We start from the raw sequence: 20,408 nt of genomic DNA on the forward strand, positions 1-20,408 counted from the left end.
GAAAGGGCCTCAGCTAGAAAGGACAGTCCACTGTGTATCCCAAATCACCAACCCCACTGTGGAAGCCCCAGTGCCTATGGATGCCTCTTATCACACAGCCCCTCGCTGGGGATGCCGAAACACGCAGCCCCGGCCTTGTCCCTCTGCAGTCTCTAAAGATCCCAAGTCATTTCCCCAACAGCAGTGTGAAGCCCAGTGGCCTGGCCAAATGGAGTCATTATAATCAACCACCTGACCTCTTCCTTGCTTTTCCAAGCAGGTATGAGATCTGTCTTCACTTCCCATCCCAAACTGATGAGCAACATTGCAGCCATTCAACAGCTGCCACCTTCCACCCTAGAGGTAGCCAGCCATATGTCCCTGGCATGGGAGAACAGTACCTGTAGGTATAACCTATGAAGTGCTTTGGGAAGACAGGTGCTGCAGGGCTGGGTGTTTTTATCCACTGCCTCAACTGGAAGAAGCCCAAAGAATTCCTCAAATTAAAAGCCACTGTCTCTGGGCCGGAACGTGACATGGGTTTATTGTTATTAATGGCAATAATAATGCTTTACTCCGAGCCAGGCCAGGTTCTTTGGGTAGATGTGATATCTTTTATTAAACTAATTGGGAAAACGTTCTTTGCAAGCTTTTGGGCACGAGCACCTGGCATAGGGGGTCTCTGCTCTTGTTCTGAGATCCCAAGGAATGACAGACGCTAAAAGTGCAACAGGAGGTCAGTGAAAATGTAAATAGGTGGGAATTAGGAAAACAAAAGGTAGAGAAGGGAGGGAAGGGGCCATGTCAAAGGTAAGCAAGGGAGACTGCTGTAGTTGAGTTCTCCAACTACTCTGTTGGTCTAATAAAAGATACCACATCTACCCAAAGAACCTTGCCTGCCTATGTCCTTAGACCAACACGGCTGCAACCAAAAACCTTACTCTGAGCCAGCCACTCACCTCAGCAGATCTCAAAGCAGTTCGCATGGGGAGGGAGGGCAGTATCATCACCCCTACGCTGCAGGAAGGGAATCAGAGGAACAAAGTGACTTGTCCACAGGCCAGAATGGAATCCAGGTCTCTGGAGCCCAGACCCGTTCCAGCCCCAGACTAGAGAAGTGCACAGCAGCTTGCAGGGAGGTGCAGTCTGGAGGATGGAGAGCAAGGTTAGCCACCCAGAGGCCCTCAGTCCTAATGCTGGCTGACTGCAGGGACACAGGCAAGCCATACCACTGCTTCACCTCACTTTCCCTGCCTTTAACTAGGGAGCATTCACTGCCTCCCAGGAGGGGCTAATGTCAGCGTGGCAGTCTGAAAGGGCTCCATCAGTGCTAAGTGCTTTGGAAGCTACATAGAAAAAGGGGGATTTAGGGAAGAAGAAATTACCTCCCTGGAATATGGGCAGGACATGAGACTGCCCGACCCTGGCATTGCAGGGATCCTCAGTGAGCACAAGCATCCAGGGAGACTCAGTCCCACCTTAGCACATACCCCAACACTCATGTGGGGCTTTACTTTCTGGTTCAGCTTTGCTTGGAGGTCTCGCATGCCAAAATCAACCCAGACCCAAACCGCTTAGTTGGTGACCCCAGCCCAGGCAGGAAGCACAATAGCACTGCAAGGCCTATGACAGTCAGCCCATGACTTTCCATCCCATCAGAGCACTGGCAGCAAATAGGGCCTTGAGATGCAGGCACCGAACTGGGTCTCCATGGGCTGCCTCCGTCTATCAGGTCTGCTACCCGCTTCCTGGATGACCTTGAGCAAAACCCTTCAGAGGACCCGCTGTGACCCCTGTGAGAACTGTGCCGATGCCTGGGGTACAGGAAGGTATTTCTCAACCCTCTGAAATCCTTCCCAATTGCAATCAGGGATGGGGGGAGGGGGGAAAGTTGCTTTTAAAGCCTCTATAGTAGTGTCAGCTTTAGGGCTGTTTTCTTTTTTCCCACCCTTTTTCTCTGCCCTATTCTGAGTCTTTGCAGCAGCTCGTGAGAAAAATAAAAAAGCCATCTCCAAAGACACAAGAAACAAGGTCAGATTATTCCCCCGGCACCATACTCTGGGTTTAGTTCACGTGGGAGCCTAGAAAACGCACGTCGTGGTTTAATAATTATTAATGCAAATTAAATCAGGAAGGAAAAAGGTGGACAAGGGGAAAGCCACAATGGCAACAGACATCCTCGACAGACAGACAGTAGCTTCCCCAAGAGCAGGCAGGCAAGCCGGGTGTATCCTTTCATATCAGTAGCTTATGAATAAGCAGCTCTTCAGCAGGCCAGAGCGCCTGGTGCTGCCATAAAGTATGAGTAGGACAAATAAATTCAGTGGCACTAAGGACATTTTTTTTACAGCTGCCTTTTTAAAGCAACCGGAAGTGTCTTGCCTCGGCGGTTTCATGTGGCCATAAAAATCAAATTTAATACATGCAGGCACTTGGCAAAGTTCCTCACACACAACTGTGCCAGTGCCCTTCAAGCCTGACCCGCAGCTCCCCAGCTATCCCAGTCCTGGGCTGCTTCTGCTCATCAACGCCAGCTCCTCAGCCCTGACCCATAGCCCCCCTGCGATCTGAGCCCTGGGCTCTTCCCACATCACTGGCAATGACTCGTATCATCCAGGGCTCCCACAGATGCAGGCCCTTCCATCTTGACATGCAGAGTCCTATACTAACTCCTGTTGCCCCCCAGTTCAACAGCAGTGCATGACAGCAAATGGGACAGTCCCAAACCAGCCAGCCCACCCGGTAACTCAGCATTTGAGTTAACAAAGCTAATGATGCAGGAAAGCATCCCCACCAAAGCTACCTGTATGAGCCAAGATTGGGAACATCTACCTGTAGCGAGACACTAAGAAGGCTCAATCGGTGTAGTCCATCCTGGGACAGGTGAGAAGATGGCTTGTTTGTGGTTGGCAAGCACCACCACCCCCCAGTGAGGTGGTTTTTGAGACTGGATAAAGGCAGACGAAGGTCCAGCAGCCAGAAGATGACACCAGGAAAATAAGAACAAATAAGACCTCCATCCTTGGATTGGAGATTGTGGAGTCTCCATCCTTCAAGGTTGTTAAGGCCAGGCTAGACAAAGCCTTGACTGGGATGATCTAGTTGGGGCTGGTGCTGCTTTAAGCAAGGGGTTGGACTTCGTGACCTCCTAAGGTCCCTTCCAACCCTTGTTTTCTATGATTCGATGACCTGCATTTCTGCTGGGGAGTACACTTCTCCACTGGAAAGTGGCTGATGACTTGTCTGCCCCATCAAGCTGAGCAGGGATCTTGGGTAAAAGGCTCTGTGTCAAACGGGACACTCAGCATGGCCCCTTCGTGCTTTAAAAAGCTGTGAGAAGTGGCTGGGAGAACACACAGGGGAAAAAAGCTGAAAGCAGCTGATAGCTAGGACACGGCAAAGAGGGAGGGATGGCGAACGGGGCTGCCACGGATGGGGAAATGTGGCACTCACAGACTGACTGCCACAGCCGCTCATCATGGCACAGGATTACCCACGAGATGCAGGCGCAAGGAGAAGGCAGCTCTGCACTGGAGAGCACAACACTACTGCTCATGTCCTGCAGTCGCAGCCCAAATCCCAAGCATGATGCAAACACAGCCCGGGGCTTGGGCGGCAGAGTGCACACGAGACTGCGTGCTTTTGACTTCATTAGAATCCGTCAAAGGGCTGGCTTTGTTATGACTATAAATGAGGAAATTACTTATTCTCCAGCGTAGCTTGGCTAATTAACAGACGCCATTAGCGATCTTGTTAGCATATTTAGCAAGGGTGCCTTGGGCAACCTGTCTTCGAGATCATACGTTAAGAAAGGTAAACTGTACGTGAGACCAAGGTAATTGCACAAGCGGTGGCTCTGTACGGAGACAGAGAGAGGCGGTTGAAAGCATCCATCTTCCCCTGTTGGCTGTGGGCACTTGGATCCATTTGCTGTGGCCAGGAAGCCTCCATCCCTGGTAACCCACAGCAGGGCTCTGAGTCTGGTATGGGTCACACAGCATGTGAAAAGACGAGCCCAGTGATGCTGTGGCAGCCTGCAGTCACAGCCACCCCCAGTTCAATCCAAGCCCAGCTCGGAAGTGGGGTGGGGTGGGAAAAACAGACTTTAGTCCATCTGACAAAAGCCTGAAGGATGGATTTCAGCAGAGCTCTGGGCACTTACGGGAAAGGAAGAGAGCAGGAGCGAGGTGCATCTGCAGAGCAGTGCATTGAGGAGCTCTGGGCTGGGGTAGCAGGGTGAGACTGCGGCTCAGCACAGTGCCCACACAGCCCCACAATGTCTATGCCCCATGGGATGCCCTCTCCACAGCTCTTCTCTTGCGAGGAATCCCCTAGCCTTAGGCCATCAACTCAGGTCCACCTCCTGGCAGAGTGACAGAAAGGCCAAGGGGGAGATGGCCCTTTACAGAGCCCAGTAAAAGGCTTCAATCCTCCTGACACGGGTGCCATCACCCCAGGGACAGAACAGGTCTGCGTGGAGCTGGGGAGAGGGGACAGGACCGCCAGCAGCCCATGTGGCCTCAGGCACAGAATTACAACCCCTAGGAACGAGTCTCCTCTAATAAGCTCCTCTCCTTCCCTTTCTTCCTCTCCACAAGGCTGGATGTTCGGTCGCGCTCGCCTGCTTCCCTCCCTGGCAATCTGACTCCTGCTCTAACGAGGCTCCTTAATTGCTCCATCTGAAGCTTAGCCCAGTACAATGGAAGACAGCTCTCTTCCTGGCAGAAGCTGCTGAAGAATGAGTCCGTGCCCAGCTGCCAGAGCCTCGTGACATGGGCAGGGCTCTCCCGTGTCACCCCACTGAGCCGGACAGGTGCAGGCCCTTCAGTCCTGCAGACACGGCAAACACAGCATTAACAAATCCAAGTTATTTATTTATTAAAATGGCCACAACCATGCACCCCCAGCCCTGCTGGTGTGAGCTAGAGCTGAGCATGAGGCACTGCAGAGACGGAGCCAGCAATTAAAAGCAGAGAGCTGCTCATCAGGGCTCTGAATCATGCACGGACCCAATAGGCCCTGCTTGGGCTCTGGTGACAGGAGATGCCAGCTTAGCAGAGAGAGGGACCAGGGAGAAGACCGCAGGTACAGGGAGAGGTCAGAGTGATGTTCAGAAGGGGCAGCTAGCCTGGAGCAAAACCACAAGGCTGAACCCAAAGCCTGGGTCCAACATCATCCCTGGCAGCAGCTCCCAGCACCAGCCCAGCCTGTGACTAACTAAAGAAGGGGCTGTGCCAGTAGCTCAGCCACTGGGTTGGCAGCCTGGGGAGGGCTCTGGGCAGGGACTTATGAGCATCCATCCCTGGATCTGCTCAGGATGTCCGGCCTCATTGCAATAGCCTACAACCCCCCTCAAACTCTCCTGGTTGGCAAGCGGCTATGGCTCATGCCATGAATTCTGAGGGGCATTTAGACCTGGATTCATAGCTCGGCCCCATCTCTCACTGAAATCAATAAATCCACCTAGGATGCTAAGAGCAGCCTCTTCCCCAGAGCAACAGGTGATTTGCAGACTTCATCACAGTGTTTGCACTTATACACGGCCAACGGCGAGCAGCAAAATCTCATACACTTGGAATAAACTGAGCCCCGCAGGGAATGGGACACAACCTGCCATGGCACAGAGGAGGGCACCCTCCCCTCAGGTATGGACATAAGCAGGGGATCCAGCTGGCAAAGGGTAAAGGTGGCTGGACCAGTGTGGCCAGCACAATGAATTTAAAGACAAGCTTATAAAAACTGGAATGAGAAATGAGATGGAAAGCCTTGCGGAGACCTGCAGTGAGTATGGCAGGGCATTGCCTGCCTGGGCTGTGCAGGAGACAATGGTATGTCTTCATTAGGATACGCAGAGCGGAGCAGCCAGGAAGAACAAGAGCTCACAGGATGGGTCTGGCAGCTGCTGCCATGAGGAGATGAGCGCGAAGGCTCCCTGCTTGGGCAAGTCCCAGCCAGAGCTACGACATTCAAAAACCAGGCCCTGAATGAGGACTGGCTGGTCCTCTCTACTCATCCCTGGACTCCCAGGCACAAGTGCCCCTTCTTCAAGGAGACAGACATGGTTGAACAGTGGGCTTAGCCAAGACATTACTCACCGCCCCACTAGAGTCCAGATGCCACCAACCAAGGAGGCCGCTTGGTCCCTCTCTCCCTCCCTGACCCCCACTGCCTGCCCTGCCAGGTCAAAGATCTGGCCATGGAGATGGAGCTTCTCAGACTCCTCCACTGGTTCCTGCCCATGGGGATGGCTCCCGTCCCCAATGCCACCTGCTCTGCCCCACTAGACAAGGGGAAGCATGGAGATGGAGATGCTATCATAGCTGCTTGATTTTCTGGCCAGCACTCAGTTTTAACCCTTTCACAGCTGCCGTCAAAAGCTAATGTCTATTCAGCAGCAGCTATGAGAAAGCTGAAAGCAGCTTTTGCTGGAAGCAACCAGAAACTGGCTGAGTGAGTCCATGCAGTCAGGATTCAGCCACGACTCCGGGAAAATCCATTTCTTCTTCATGCTGCCTTCCCAAGACAAGGTATGTGTCTTCCTTGGGGCTAGAAAATACAGTATATGTGTGGAATCATCAGAAAATGAGACTGGCAGGGCCCTCAGGAGATCACGGCATCCAACCAACTGCTCAAGCAGAGTCAGCCCAGTCTGTACCAGCCCAGTCAGATATTCATCCCAGTGACAGAGACTCTGCCCTCTCACTAGAGCATCTGTTCCTTACTTAACCAGCCTCCGAGCTAGACGGCTCTTCCTAGCAGCTGACCAAATCTCCGTTGCTGCAATTTCAGCCCATTACACCTTGTCCTGTCCCCTGTGGACACAGAGAACAAGCAATCATCATCCTCTGTGTAACAACTCTTTTTGTATTGAAGACTCTTATCAAACCCCCACTCAGACTTCTCCCCTCCAGACTGGATAATCCCAGATCTTCCTGCCAGCCAGACACATGCACAGCCTGCCCTGGATTTATGCTAGGGAAGATGTGTCAAAGAAACCTGCCTGGCACTCGGGATGGGAGGCAGCGTGGTTTACGACAGCCCTTGCTCCCTGCAGAAATTCATTTCCAGGCTGGGTCCAGCACTCCACCTCCCCACAGAGAACTGTTTCACAAGAGAAACCTCATTGCAAAATGTCACCATTTAGTATTTAGAGCAAGAGATAGGAAGGCAGGATGTCTGGGTCCCTCCATGCTGGCTTTGCCTCTTTCTCTTCAGGTGGGGAAGGCACCGACCTCCTTCAACCCAGCTGGTTTTGGAGAGAGGATACTATCAAGCAGTCAGTTAACAAGGCACCTCTCCTGAAACCTGAACACCAAAAATATGGCAATTCTAGTTTGTGCGGCAGGAATCCCACACTTATCTGCTGTCTGGCATCAGAGCCTCTTGAGCATGTGTCATAAGCCCCATACCGCAGTCACCTGCACAACAAACTTGCCACCCCAGGCAGCAGCATTCTCGCCTAAAATGTGCCGCTCCGTTTGAACAGCCCCTGAAGTGGAAGTGGCACAGCCGCATTCACACAGTGCTGAAGGCGGGCTAATGAGCATTGCTGAGAGTCTGGGCTAATGACTCCATGGACAAGCTAACTAGTTTGCATGCAGCCCTGCTCCAGCATGGCTTAGGAGGCAGCCTGGCATGCTGGAGGGCACTGATGCTTGGCACAGCGAGTTGGTGGCATAGGCATACTTTGCAAGCATGAAAGCTCTAGATTTGGACTATAGAAGCAGCAGGGCTCCGGTTGCATATTCACTCCCCCGCTCCCCAAGTTTGTGCAGCACAGAGGATAAAGGCAGCTAGACCAGGAGGGAAAGCACTCACTGCGACGCAGGGGGGACAGGTTAGGGACTGGTCTTCCAAGCCGGGGCAAGGAGGACAAGTTCTGCTCTGTTTCTGACCCATTGCTCCTCTCTTCCTCCTGCATTTGTACAGCATCTGGCACAGCAAGGGCCTGGGGTCCCCCAGTGCTGCTGCAAAGCAGCCAGTCAACGGTTGTAGACAGCTGTGCTCCCCCTCGCATCAGGCCGTTGCAGTGCAGTGCTCTGCACACTGAGCCAAGGCTGGGGGTGGCAGCGGGTTGGAAGCCTAGGTGGGGGGAGAGCGTGGGAGCAGAGGTATCAACGCCTGGCACGGAGGGAGGAAAGCCACCCCGCTGATTTAAATATTGCGACTACATCGGCAGGCGCAAGTCAAAATAGCGGAGCAGCCCATGATTACGTGCCGCCCGGGCTTTTGTGCCGGGGAATGAGATGAATTAAACAAAGCCAGGCCCAGGGCCTGCGAGAGCAAGGCAGCTCTGTAATTTTCTCATAAAGCGCTGTCAGCACCGGGGAAGAAGAGCCCTGAGGAAGGCTTGTAATGAAGCCAGGCAGCGCGTGGGCAGGAGGTGGGGGCGGGCAGCACCATGGTCCCCAGCCCCCATCTGGAGCACTGGGAGGGGGTGGGGTATGCAGTAGTGCCCCTCTGAGGGACCTTCCTCACCCACCCTGGGATCTGCCACAGCAAGGACAGGATGGGATAAGCAAATGGTCAGCTCAAAGCTGGGGGTGGAAAGGTCTCAGACTGGTCTCGAAGGATGGGGGGAGAAGAGGGAGGAGAGGCAAGGGAGGGATGGGCAGATCTGTCCCCAGGGAGGGCTGCAAGCTGGGGATGGGAGGGAGCACTGGGATACTAGCAGGGACCCGGACTAGCAGGGACCCAGCCTGCTGGCTAAGGTCCGATGGTCACCCAGCAAACCAAAACAGACCAGTGGGAGGGAAATGCCCCTGGCTGATCTCCACCCTCTCAAATACCCTGCATGGCATAGCCCCTACCCACCACAATGCAGCACAACCCCCTGCATGCCAGCAATCCCTGTATGCCCCACCCCACGAGCCTTTCCTCCCTGACAGCCCCCACCCTCCCGCTAGTGCTGTGGGAGCTGGGGCTAGCCCCAGAGCCACCCCCTGAGCACTCAGGGAAACAGAGCGAGTGCGAGGGATCTGACTTGACCCCCCCACCCACCCCCATCCCTGCCCACCACAGCACACACAACCCCCAAGCCGGCCTGGCATCGCTGTGCATCACGGCCACGGCTCAGCACAGCCGCCTTGGCAGGATTTACGGAGTGCATGAGCTCTGCTGCATGGCAGTGATGCCTCAATTACTGCAGGCTGCGTGCAAGCCCAGCCAGCATCAGCACCCAGCCTGGGCATCACATGCACTGCACCAGGGCAGCCTGGGGACCAGCCACACTGGGGCTGGCTGAACAGTGGCAGGAGGGGGCCAGGTGCCAGCAAACCACAAGTGAGGCCGCTGTGTGGATCACAGCCCACACCAGCTCCTGGGACAGATCAGAGCTGGGACCCCAGTTTCACTGAAAAGAGTGGCCATGGGCCCCCCAGGGATCCCCACCCCTCAGGATCCTGCCCCCCAGAGACCAGGATCCAGGCTCCTCTCATGCCCAGTTGGCATTCAGGGGCGAAAGCAGCATCGCTGCAGAGGCTAAGACTGGAACCAGAGTCGCGGCGCTGCACCTTCCTAGGGAGATAAGGGTCATTTCAAGGACTAGTGCTCAGAGAGGAGCCGGCAGGGCCGATAGGACAACGATGCTGCTAATGGAAAGCTGCTGGGGAGAGCATGCGGGTGCTGATAACAGGGATCATCGCCTCCCTCCCTGCCAGCGGCTGCTGCTTCTCATGGTAATACCACCTTCCACAAAGCCTCTCCAGCCAGGCGTGTCAGCGCCAGCCCCGGCTCACAGCAGCCCCTGCCAGGCATAACCCTCTCAGGTGCCTGCAGCAGGTGGGGACAGAGCTGGCTGTATCTGGACAGCTCAAGGGCAGTGGGGGGAGGATGAGAAATCCAGCAACAAGTGGAAACAGCAAGGGACTGGTCTAGCCAGGAGCCAAAGGGGATGACAGGCAAGTGAGCTGGAAACACAGGGACAACTGCTGACCTCCTCCAGAAAGCAGGCTGTGATCCAGCAAGTGTGCCAAGGAGATCTCTGCAACCTCATCCCAGCCTTGCGGACCACTAGCTGCTCAGAGGACTTGGTCCCATGACTTCCTAAAGGGCCTAAATTTGGACCAAGTCCCCACAATCTGAGCTGCTTATTTGCTGTGCATGTGTGGCTAGAGATCCTATGGTGTCCCCAGCTCAGGGTAGAAACTGCCCCCTCATCTTGCAGAGCCAGACAATGGTCCATGATTCGGGAGGCCCTGGGTTGCCATCCCAGCTCTGATCCCCTGGCAGGAGCCTCCCCATGAATCCATCCCCCCGTTCCTTCCATTCCTCCTTGCAGGGCGGTGGGATTTAAGGCTCATTTCTGGAGGCCTCATTGCTAGTAGGCCAAAGATGCAAGGGGAGGACACGAATATGCTCCCTAAGCTTGGGTGAAGCTCAAGAGGGGCCTGTTTTGCTTGCCTGGCATCGAGAGGCAGGCCAAAATCATGACCAAGTGCTTCAGAAAGGAGCTGCTCTGGATTTCCAGGAGGATGGGCTGTGGCGTGCCATCACCCAGTGCTGTTCTCGCTTCCCCTGCACGCGGGGGCTCCTCTCACCCACCAGCCCTCCTTGCCCACTGACTGAGTCACCGCCCCAAGTGCTCCAGAGAGGCCCATGCTTTCCTGACGCACAGAGCAAATGGGACCCCGGGCACCCCATGGAACATGGCCCAGCTGAGAGGCAGAGACTGGTTTGACTTCCCTGCACCCAGCGACCTGGATGCGTGGGCCTGCCCGGAGGCATCTTTATCTCCTCCTCTAACTCATCATGTAAATCCAGGTCCCTGCACTCAAACATTTCCAGAGAGCTAGGGAGAGGGGTGGCCTCCGAGCAGAGATCCAGACCCCCATTCACAGACAAGCCCCAATGACCTCCCATGCTGCAGACCTCTCGTCCCCTACGAGTTACTCCAGGGGAAACAGTGCTGGCTCTGAACCCCTCCACCTCCCACTCCCACCCCACCACCCCCACATCAAGGTTGATGGCACAGAGACCCAACTACTTCAATAGCAGGCATTCCCCAAAGACAGGCAGCTTATCACCAGCTCTTCCGCTGACCCCTCTGCCTCCACTACCTCAGCTCTCCTTGCAGGAAAGGGTGCTGGGTCCCGTTCCCCACAGACTTCCATGCCCCAGGGTATTTCTGAGGCACCCTCAGACACATCTACCATCTGTCATGTGCTTGATCCTCCTCCTGCATGGGCACGCTGCTGTGTGCTTCCCTCAGAGAAGGAGCTGAGGAACATGCCTGGCCTTGGAGCAGACAGTAGGGAGGCATTTGATGGGCTGAGTTTCCATAGGGAGTTCACTCCACAAAGCCAAGCCCAGCACAGATGAGATTTCCCCTCATTGTGGAAAGGCCTCTTATGCCAGACTTGGGCCTATCCAGCTTCAGGCAATTTTTCAGATCGACCTTGGTCCTAAGGGGCCAGTTCAACCCCCCACGCAGGGAGATGGAGTTCATTAGTGACTCTGGGCAAGGAACCTGCTGCAGATACTCGGGAAGTCAGCAGCTGGAGGCAGAGCTGAGATGGAAACACAGATCTGATGCATAGAAAACCTAGTCACACGCTCCAGACTCCAATGCTTCCAAAAGGAGTGTGAGGAACAACCCCACAATGGGCAGATAAAGGGTGATCTGATACCTCCATCACCAGCCCCACCAAATTCCCATCCTCGACCCCAAAGAGAAGAAGGATTCCTAGGTCTCCAGCCAGCAGATGGACCATGCTGGTGCCCATGTTGCACTGGAAAAGTGGCACCCACACCCCTCTCCCAGACAGCATGTGCAGCTGCAAATTCAGCATCTCTGCAAAGATAAAGGGCACTGGGCCAAGGGGAGAACAGCCCATCTGAATACAGAAAGAAAATGGAAGGAAAAGGAGATCGGAACAAGGAAGAGCAGGAAACAAAGAGCTTGCAGGTGATGAAGACATCAGGCCAGAGAGTGGCTGAGAAGCCACAAAGGACTGATATGCTGACTCGGATGGGAAGGGGAGAATTGCCATGAGGGCCCTATGGTCCAGTCTGGAGGATGTCTCGTATTCAAGACAAGAACAAGAGCAGATGTTGGGCAAGGCTAGGATGGAGGGGAGGCGAGAGCAGAAGGCTGCCAAGGCAGAACAGCTCGAGATGGAGCCAAAGGGGGAACAAGACAGCAAGAAGGAGATGCGAACAGCTCCTCAGAAAATCAGATCTGAGCCAAAGCCGGGAAGCGGGCTTTGCCAGGGTGGGATCTTGGCGTTAGAGCTGTTGATACGAGCCGAATTTGTTACAGTAAACTGCAAAATAAAAAAGGGAAAAATCAGCACGCCTTAATATTGTGCCATTTAACACCAGGGTAATTACCACCAGTGGGAACCTACCGCCCACACAATTATGTGCTAGGATAAACTGGAGGCACGTAATTACCATTACAAATAACTCACTTCTTGCCTTTATTACATCTGACGCCGGGAGAAACTCCCATCAGCAATTCCCCCACTGCAAAGTTAGTTGCTCGCTTTTGCTTCCGCTGCATTTTCTCCCTGGCAGAGAGGGTCAGGCAGCATGAGAGAGGACTCATCATCAGCGAGCGCTGGGTTTCGAGGCTGGCAGATAAATGGCCCCTCCGCCAAGAGCCAAACGCTCTAATTTGCTGTGGAGATGATAAACCATATGGTGCCTGGCAGGGGAGGCTTTTCTCTCCGGCAAGTCCCAGGTGAGCCACCGCTGCATACAGAACAGGGCTTCTCCTGGGGGCAGACTGGGGAGGCAACCAGGCACTAGAGCAGCCACTTAGGGTAGATTCATAGATTCATAGATGTTAGGGTCGGAAGGGACCTCAATAGATCATCGAGTCCGACCCCCTGCATAAGCAGGAAAGAGTGCTGGGTCTAGATGACCCCAGCTAGATACTCATCTAACCTCCTCTTGAAGACCCCCAGGGTAGGGGAGAGCACCACCTCCCTTGGGAGCCCGTTCCAGACCTTGGCCACTCGAACTGTGAAGAAGTTCTTCCTAATGTCCAATCTAAATCTGCTCTCTGCTAGCTTGTGGCCATTGTTTCTTGTAACCCCCAGGGGCACCTTGGTGAATAAATACTCACCAATTCCCTTCTGTGCCCCCGTGATGAACTTATAGGCAGCCACAAGGTCGCCTCTCAACCTTCTCTTGCGGAGGCTGAAAAGGTCCAGTTTCTCTAGTCTCTCCTCATAGGGAGAGGTCTGCAGGCCCTTGACCATACGAGTTGCCCTTCTCTGGACCCTCTCCAGGTTATCCGCATCCTTCTTGAAGTGTGGCGCCCAGAATTGCACGCAGTACTCCAACTGCGGTCTGACCAGCGCCCGATAGAGGGGAAGTATCACCTCCCTGGACCTATTTGTCATGCATCTGCTGATGCACGATAAAGTGCCATTGGCTTTTCTGATGGCTTTGTCACACTGCCGGCTCGTGTTCATCTTGGAGTCCACTAGGACTCCAAGATCCCTTTCCACCTCCGTGCCACCCAGCAGGTCATTCCCTAGGCTGTAGGTGTGCTGGACATTTTTCCTCCCTAGGTGCAGCACTTTGCATTTCTCCTTGTTGAACTGCATCCTGTTGTTTTCTGCCCACTTGTCCATCCTATCCAGGTCTGCCTGCAGCTGTTCCCTGCCCTCCGCCGTGTCCACTTCTCCCCATAGCTTTGTGTCATCTGCAAACTTGGACAGAGTACATTTGACTCCCTCGTCCAAGTCGCTGATGAAGACATTAAAGAGTATCGGTCCAAGGACCGAGCCCTGCGGGACCCCACTGCCCACACCCTTCCAGGTCGAGACCGACCCATCCACCACGACTCTTTGGGTGCGACCCTCTAGCCAATTCGCCACCCACCGGACTGTGCAGTTATCCACATCACAGCCTCTTAACTTGTTCACCAGTATGGGGTGGGATACCGTATCGAAGGCCTTCCTGAAGTCTAAGTATACGACATCCACCCCTCCTCCTGTGTCCAGGCGTTTCATAACCTGGTCATAGAAAGAGACTAGGTTGGTCAGGCACGATCTGCCCGCCACAAACCCGTGCTGGTTTCCCCTCAGCATAATTTGCCCTGCCGGGCTCTCACAAATGTGAGCCTTGATAATTTTTTCAAAGACTTTACCAAGGATGAAGGTGAGACTGACTGGCCTATAGTTGCCCGGGTCCTCCTTCCTCCCCTTTTTGAAAATGGGGACCACGTTAGCCCTTTTCCGGTCCTCCGGGACTTGGCCTGTGCGCCACGAGCGTTCGAATATTCCCGCCAGTGGCTCTGCAATGATGTCGGCCAGTGCCTTCAGCACCCTCGGATGAAGCTCATCCGGGCCTGCCAATTTAAAGGCATCCAGTTCTTCCAAGTGACTCTGCACCACCTCAGGATCTACGCACGGCAGTCTGGCGCCTTGCTGCTGCCTCTCTACAACCCCCGTGAGAGACTTGTCGTGCCCCTCACTTAGGAACACTGAGGCAAAGAACTCGTTGAGGAGTTCAGCCTTGTCCCCCCTATCTGTCACCAATTGTTTCTGCCCATTTAGCAGCGGTCCTATTCCTCCCTGGGCCTTCCTTTTACTCCCAATGTATCTAAAAAACAATTTCTTGTTGTCCTTTACTTGGGTTGCCATCCTCAGCTCCATGGTAGCTTTGGCCCGCCTAACTGCCTCCCTACAAGCACGAGCAGAGGAGGTATATTCATCTTTAGTGATCTCACCCTGTTTCCACTTTTTATGTGCTCCCCTTTTGGCCCTTAGGCTGCCCTGGATTTCTCTGGTCAGCCATGGAAGCCTCCTGGCCCCTTTCCCTTTTTTGCCTTGCTTGGGGTAGGGACTGGTTTTGTGTGGATCGCAGGCTCCCCATCTCTCCTTCTGGCTCCCCCACTGAATGGAGATGGGTTCATTTAATTATGCTTCATTTCCACCCTGTCCATCTGAGAGCACAAGGAAGTGGGGATGTGGAGGCTTCCTTGGCCTACATGTGCAAGGACTAAATACCCCAGGCCTGGAGGCTTCTTCCAGCCCTTTGGTCAGACATGGTGGGCAAAGCCATGCGAGGGTGGTGCTTGGGTCCATCTAGAAGCAGGCAGAAATTCAGGGGTGGATCAGATATCCAGCCCCCACTTGCTCCCTAGGGCACCTGGAACTTGGCACAGGCCCGTTCCCCATTCCATGTGTACGGAGGCAAAGGAATTAGGATCTAGGCTGGAGCTAAGAGAACATCTGACCTTCCCGATCTACCTGGCCCAGCAGTGCCTATGTGCTGCAGCTCTGCAGGCAGAAGGGACCTGGTCTGGCCAGTGCTGCACCAGTACCAGCTCCCCCTCCAGGAAGAAGCACAGAGGAGCATTGGTGTGCAACTCCGAGCATGTGTGACATGCTGCCATGTACACGTCACATCTCCCCAGCAGCTGCTGCTCCACTGGCTGGGCACAGACTCCTACTGCCACCTGCTAAGGAAGCTGTTCCTTTAACTCAACTGGTAGAGGCACCTGCCACAGTATTGACAGTCCCCAGGTTGGAGCCATGTTGCCTACTGTTAAAGGTTATCACATGGGAAGAAAAGTCAGTGAGAGAAAGGAGAGGCTCCAGAAGACCAGGCTATGCAACACATCCTATTTCTCCAGGCTGCAGGGAGTTAGAATGGCCTAGGGGATGCTAAGGGGACTCCCAGGGAAAGAAACTCAGCCAGATTTCTCCCTGATCTCTGGCCACCCTTGAAGCAAGAGGAGGCAGTTCTGCTCTGCAGAACCCTGGGGTTCTGCAGAGCACACCCAGGCCACCGCATCACAGAGGTCCCTTCCAGCCCCTAACATCTACGGATCTGTGAGTCTCATTCTCTTTGTTTCCACAGATGTGAGAAAGAGAAGAGGGTGAGGGAGAGAATGGGATTCACCCAAGAACACACTGAGTCAGCGGCTGAGCTGGGGGAAGAACCCAGGAGTCCTGGCTCACAGTCTTCTGCTCTGACTAGACCCCAGTCCTTCCATTTGGGTAGACAAATCATTGCAGCATCTGGCTGGTGGGAGAGGGTGCAGTGTCCTGCTTCGCTCGACCCAGGTCCAGCTTGGAGAGGAGAATGCCCTGTTCCCGGAGCGCCCATGGGAGCACTCTGCCAAATGCAACCAGATTCCAGCCCTGCCTGCAACAAGGCACCTCCCTGGGCACACAAGCAGAAGGCAGGCAAGTAGAGCCATATACCCATTCAGTCAAGGGGTGGCCAGTGGTGGCATTGAGGGCAAGCAGGGAGCACTTGGGCCTTTGGTGAAGCTGCTCTGCCTTGCACCAGGGACCAGGGCAGCCTCTGCAAGGCACAGCTCCAAGAAGCTGCCTCCGCTCCCCTCTCCTGGCCCTCAATCCCTGGACCGTGGCTGCGTCGGTGGCAGCCGACACCTGCACAGCAACCACTCAAGCACAGAGGGAAATGACTGTGCACAGGAAGAGGGCAATAAAGCATGTGCATGAGGCAGGGCAGAACGGCAGCACTGGCTGATTTATCACCGCGCTTCTTAACACCAGCTCTAACTTGCTCTCGGGCAGTTGGAGGGCATCAGACGGGGATGTCAGCAGTGTCAAGAGACACGGCTTTCCCCAAATGCCTTTGCGGGGGACTTGGCCCCAACTTGCCTGGTCTTCCAGCCCACTCAGTTCTTGGCCACTCTATGTTTGATGCCAGCTGGTGCCTGCCAGGGCACAAGGAAGTGGTCTCAGTTGGGTGCAAAGAAGCCGGGACTTGCAGGCCCTCAGACGACCAGCTTCAGATCAGATCAGATACCAAACCTACAGGCTTGCTGTAGCTGAATCTCCATCTGCAACCACAGTACACGTCTTTCAGGAGAGTGCTGCCAAGACTCCTGGGCTCTATTTCCAGCTCTACCATTGTCTGGGTGACCTAGAAACTCAGAGGTGAGCCCAAGCTGACCATAAGTCATCCCCACACCCAAGAAGCTGGTGCCTTGTCCTCAGACAGCCCCAGCCCAGAGACACAAAGAACATGATTGAAGGGTCTTGTTATCTGGGGAAGGTTTCCACGTGGGCTCCAGGGCACCCTGACATGCCCAGCCCCCCAATGCCCCTTGATGTCCTTTGTGACTCCAGGCTTCCTTCCCTGGAAGGGAAATAAGGCAGAGAGAGAGTCCAGACTCTGTATCCAACTCTGCCCCCAGCTCGGGCAGCGCTCCTGGACAAGTCACCTTCCTGATTTGTGCCTCAGTTTCCCCATCCGTCATGCAGTGAAAAGTGAAGGAGACAAGGGTGGGGGAGTCTCTGCTCCCTACCTGCTGAGGGGTCCCCAACCAGTCTCTGCACAATATCCTCCTCCTCCTCCTCCCACCATCTCCGGAAACACTCTCTGCTTCTCTCCTGGCCTGTGCAGCTCCATCCCCCTCTTTGCCCCGTGTCCCATGTCTCCTCCTATCTTGCTCCAGCCTTGGAGTAAGTAGCACAGCAGTAGCCCATCAGCAGGACCCCTTGAGGTGAGAACCACCACGTCAGACTCCATTGGGAGGGGTGGGGGAAGGACTTGCCCATCTCAGTCAGGGCCAAAGGGTCCCAGCCTGAAAGACAAGCAAGCAATGGGCTTAGGTAATGGCAGAGACAGGGACAATGGGTTGCCCAATCACAGAGTCTAGTGCTCATTAGGATAATTGCAGGGGAAGAAGGAGAAAGCTGAAAGAGATGCAGGACAGAGGGAAGGCAGGCTGGGCTGTGCAGGGCAGGGGCACCTAGAGACGGGCCGTGGCCATAGGAAGAGCAAGGGAGGGCAAGCTGTGTGGGTGCAAGGAGTGACATTGCCAGCTCCTTTTCCCTAAGGGGCAGAGAAATGGCAGGAGGGCACCCAACCAAGGCATCTTTATGGGCCACCCAGGGCCCCTCTGTCTGAAGCCTCCACAACCCCAAGCCACAGCTCATGCTTACTCTCTACCACATGCCCAGTCTGGCCAATGCTCTCCCCACCAGACAGGGCTCCCTTAACAATAAGGGCTGAGATCATGGCAGACAAGACAAGGGTAGTACCACCACCTTTTCCTCCATTGGTCACAAAGCACATCACACCCCAGACTGCAGGGAACCTACAGCCTCACCTTAAAGTAAAGGAGTAAACCTGAGTCTCTCTTGGGACTAGACAACACCTCTGAGCCTCTGAGCAACTCCTTGCCCTCTGAACATAACCAGTGCTGCAAAAAAACCCTCTCCCAGAGGCCTGAGAGGAGCATTAAAATCCAGTTGACAACAAATGTTCTGAGTCCACCAGCAAGTCCAAGCAGCGTCGGCAAGAGCAGCAGCATTGACCTGGCGTCCTGGAGATGCTCCAGTTCGAGGGCTGGCCAGAGCCCAAGAATTCCTTCGTTGAGCTGTCACCACTTCCCAGCCTCCCAGCAGTACAAAGCCAGCACTATCACGACAAAGACAGAAGCCAAGATCTCTGCGGTCGGGGTGTTCATCTAGGATGGGCAAAACCCAGATCCAAGAGCATGCCCTGCCCCATTTAGGCCAGGGACTAAAACAAAACTAAACCAAAAGGAGGGTGCCTGGCTGTTGTTTTAATGGGAGACCCATTACCATGAGCAGCAGTTCCACCCTGGACCCAAGACATCCTCCCCATGGAGGTGGAGTCAAAACAGATCTCCTGTATTTGCAAAGACATCAGTTCCAGCAGCAAATGCTTTGTTGGTAGGTCTATGAACAGCTCCGCTCCTCAGCATCCTCTGCCTAATTGGTGCCCCCCTACCGTTCCCCGGGACTAGGCTGCACACTCCTCCTTGTTCCATGTCAAACCCACTACAGTCTGCTTCACTGTAACAAGGAAGCAAGGGAAGGCAGCAGAAATGCACAGTTAAAGGGCTGCTAAGCTTCAACTCAGAGGCAGCCACATTTTGGCAGCAGGATGGACAGGACTCCGAGAAGCGAATGACAGCAAAGTGCCTACATGCTCCTGCATGCAGAGAACAAGAGGAATGTCGAGCACATCCTTCCCAAAACTGGTTACACTTACGTTCACCTCTGCCCACCCCTCGGTAAAGCCTCCTTCCTGGCAGTCTCCATTCACACGCAAGCATCCTCCAGGCTGTCTAATCTCTCCCAGGCTTGGCCTCTCTATCCAGGAGCATTTTTGACACTATATCACCCAGCACTCTACAAAGATATGGTGAGATGTACTTCTGTGTTGTCACCCAGTTGGACGATTTCCAAGGCACTCAGTGACCCAGTCTGCTCCAGACCTTGCCTGTGGAACTGGCCTCCTGAGTGGAGCCTAAGGGAAGCATTGCAAAGAACAAACACATGTCCATCTCACTCACCGCCCAGCTCCTACTGCGATCCAAGTCTCATGGTCCCAGGGGACTGTTCTCTTCTAGGGAGAGTCCTCCCTCAGGCAACACAGCACCATGGGTCTGGAAGGAAGAATGGCAGAGAGTGTGAAAAGCAGAAGATGGCAGCAGGTGATGTGCTTTGTTGGGAAAGTGATTTTCATCAACTCCAGAGCAACCCCAAGCCTTCCAAAGTTTCTCTAGAAAGATTTATCCTATGCAGCAAAAGACAGGTGCACATGCACACTCACACCAGGGGATGGGGCTTCTCACCAGAAGCCTTACAGCACTGGGAAGTGATACAGAGCTGCTGGCTTTGTATGGAGCCCAGGCAGGCATCCTTCCAGGGAGGACAGGAACAACTGCCCAGGGATAAGACAACAGCGCTCCCCATTGCATTTGCTGGGGGACCTGAGCCTTCAGAGGTCGAAAGGTGATGCTGAAGCTTTGAGGGGGGAGCTCACAAAGGGATCCGCTGTCCCAACTTTCTGAATCAGAGCCATAATGAGCCCATTACTGAAATGTCACCCAGCAAGACAGCCCCTCTGATGCCTCCTGGGGTCTTTCAACATTCAATAGAGGCTCATGAAACACCATTGTTACCTTTCATGGAGACATACCATTTTTCACCTGGGCTTTCAGGGCTCTTGCAGACCTGCTGTGGTGGGAGACATGGGCCCCAAATGCCAGCCAACACTTGGTTAAACCAGACCCGCTTTGGGGCCCAGGGACCAGTCAAAAGGTGCAGTGTTGGCTCAACCTTTCAGCTCTGTGGGCCAGATGTGTGGTGAGGGGCCAGTCTGTGGGATAGATGGGACTCTGCAGGGCAGGATCAGGCCTGTGGGTGCACAGGTAGGTCCCACATCACCTCTGGCTGACTCCCAGGCTCTAGGATCAGGCCCTGCACCACCTCCATGCAGCCCAATGTGCCTGGATCAGGCCCTGCATGCCTGATCTACTGCACTGGGCCATGGCCTGCAGGGCTATCCACAGACCTATGGGGAAACAGGACTCTGGGGGCCAGATATAGCCCATGAGCTGAGGATTAAGCACCCGTGTTAGTGCAAAGAACATGGGAGCCATTGCTTAAACCAGCATAAATTAGCACAGCTCTACCAATTTCCATGGTGCTACACCAGATTCTACTGTGAGAGCC

At 54.4% G+C, this 20,408-nt stretch overlaps 1 protein-coding gene across 1 annotated transcript in view; it reads right to left on the reverse strand.

Annotated features, from left to right (window-relative positions):
* Positions 1–20,408, reverse strand: part of DLGAP3 (DLG associated protein 3) — a 115,619-nt gene that overhangs the window by 21,900 nt on the left and 73,311 nt on the right. Inside the window, exon 2 of the mRNA XM_019488065.2 lies at positions 19,244–19,336. The gene's annotated coding sequence lies outside the window, so the exon portion shown is untranslated. The remainder of the gene's footprint in view (positions 1–19,243; positions 19,337–20,408) is intronic.

Source organism: Alligator mississippiensis, chromosome 6 (assembly GCF_030867095.1).
Source record: "Alligator mississippiensis isolate rAllMis1 chromosome 6, rAllMis1, whole genome shotgun sequence".
Lineage (NCBI taxonomy): Eukaryota > Metazoa > Chordata > Crocodylia > Alligatoridae > Alligator > Alligator mississippiensis.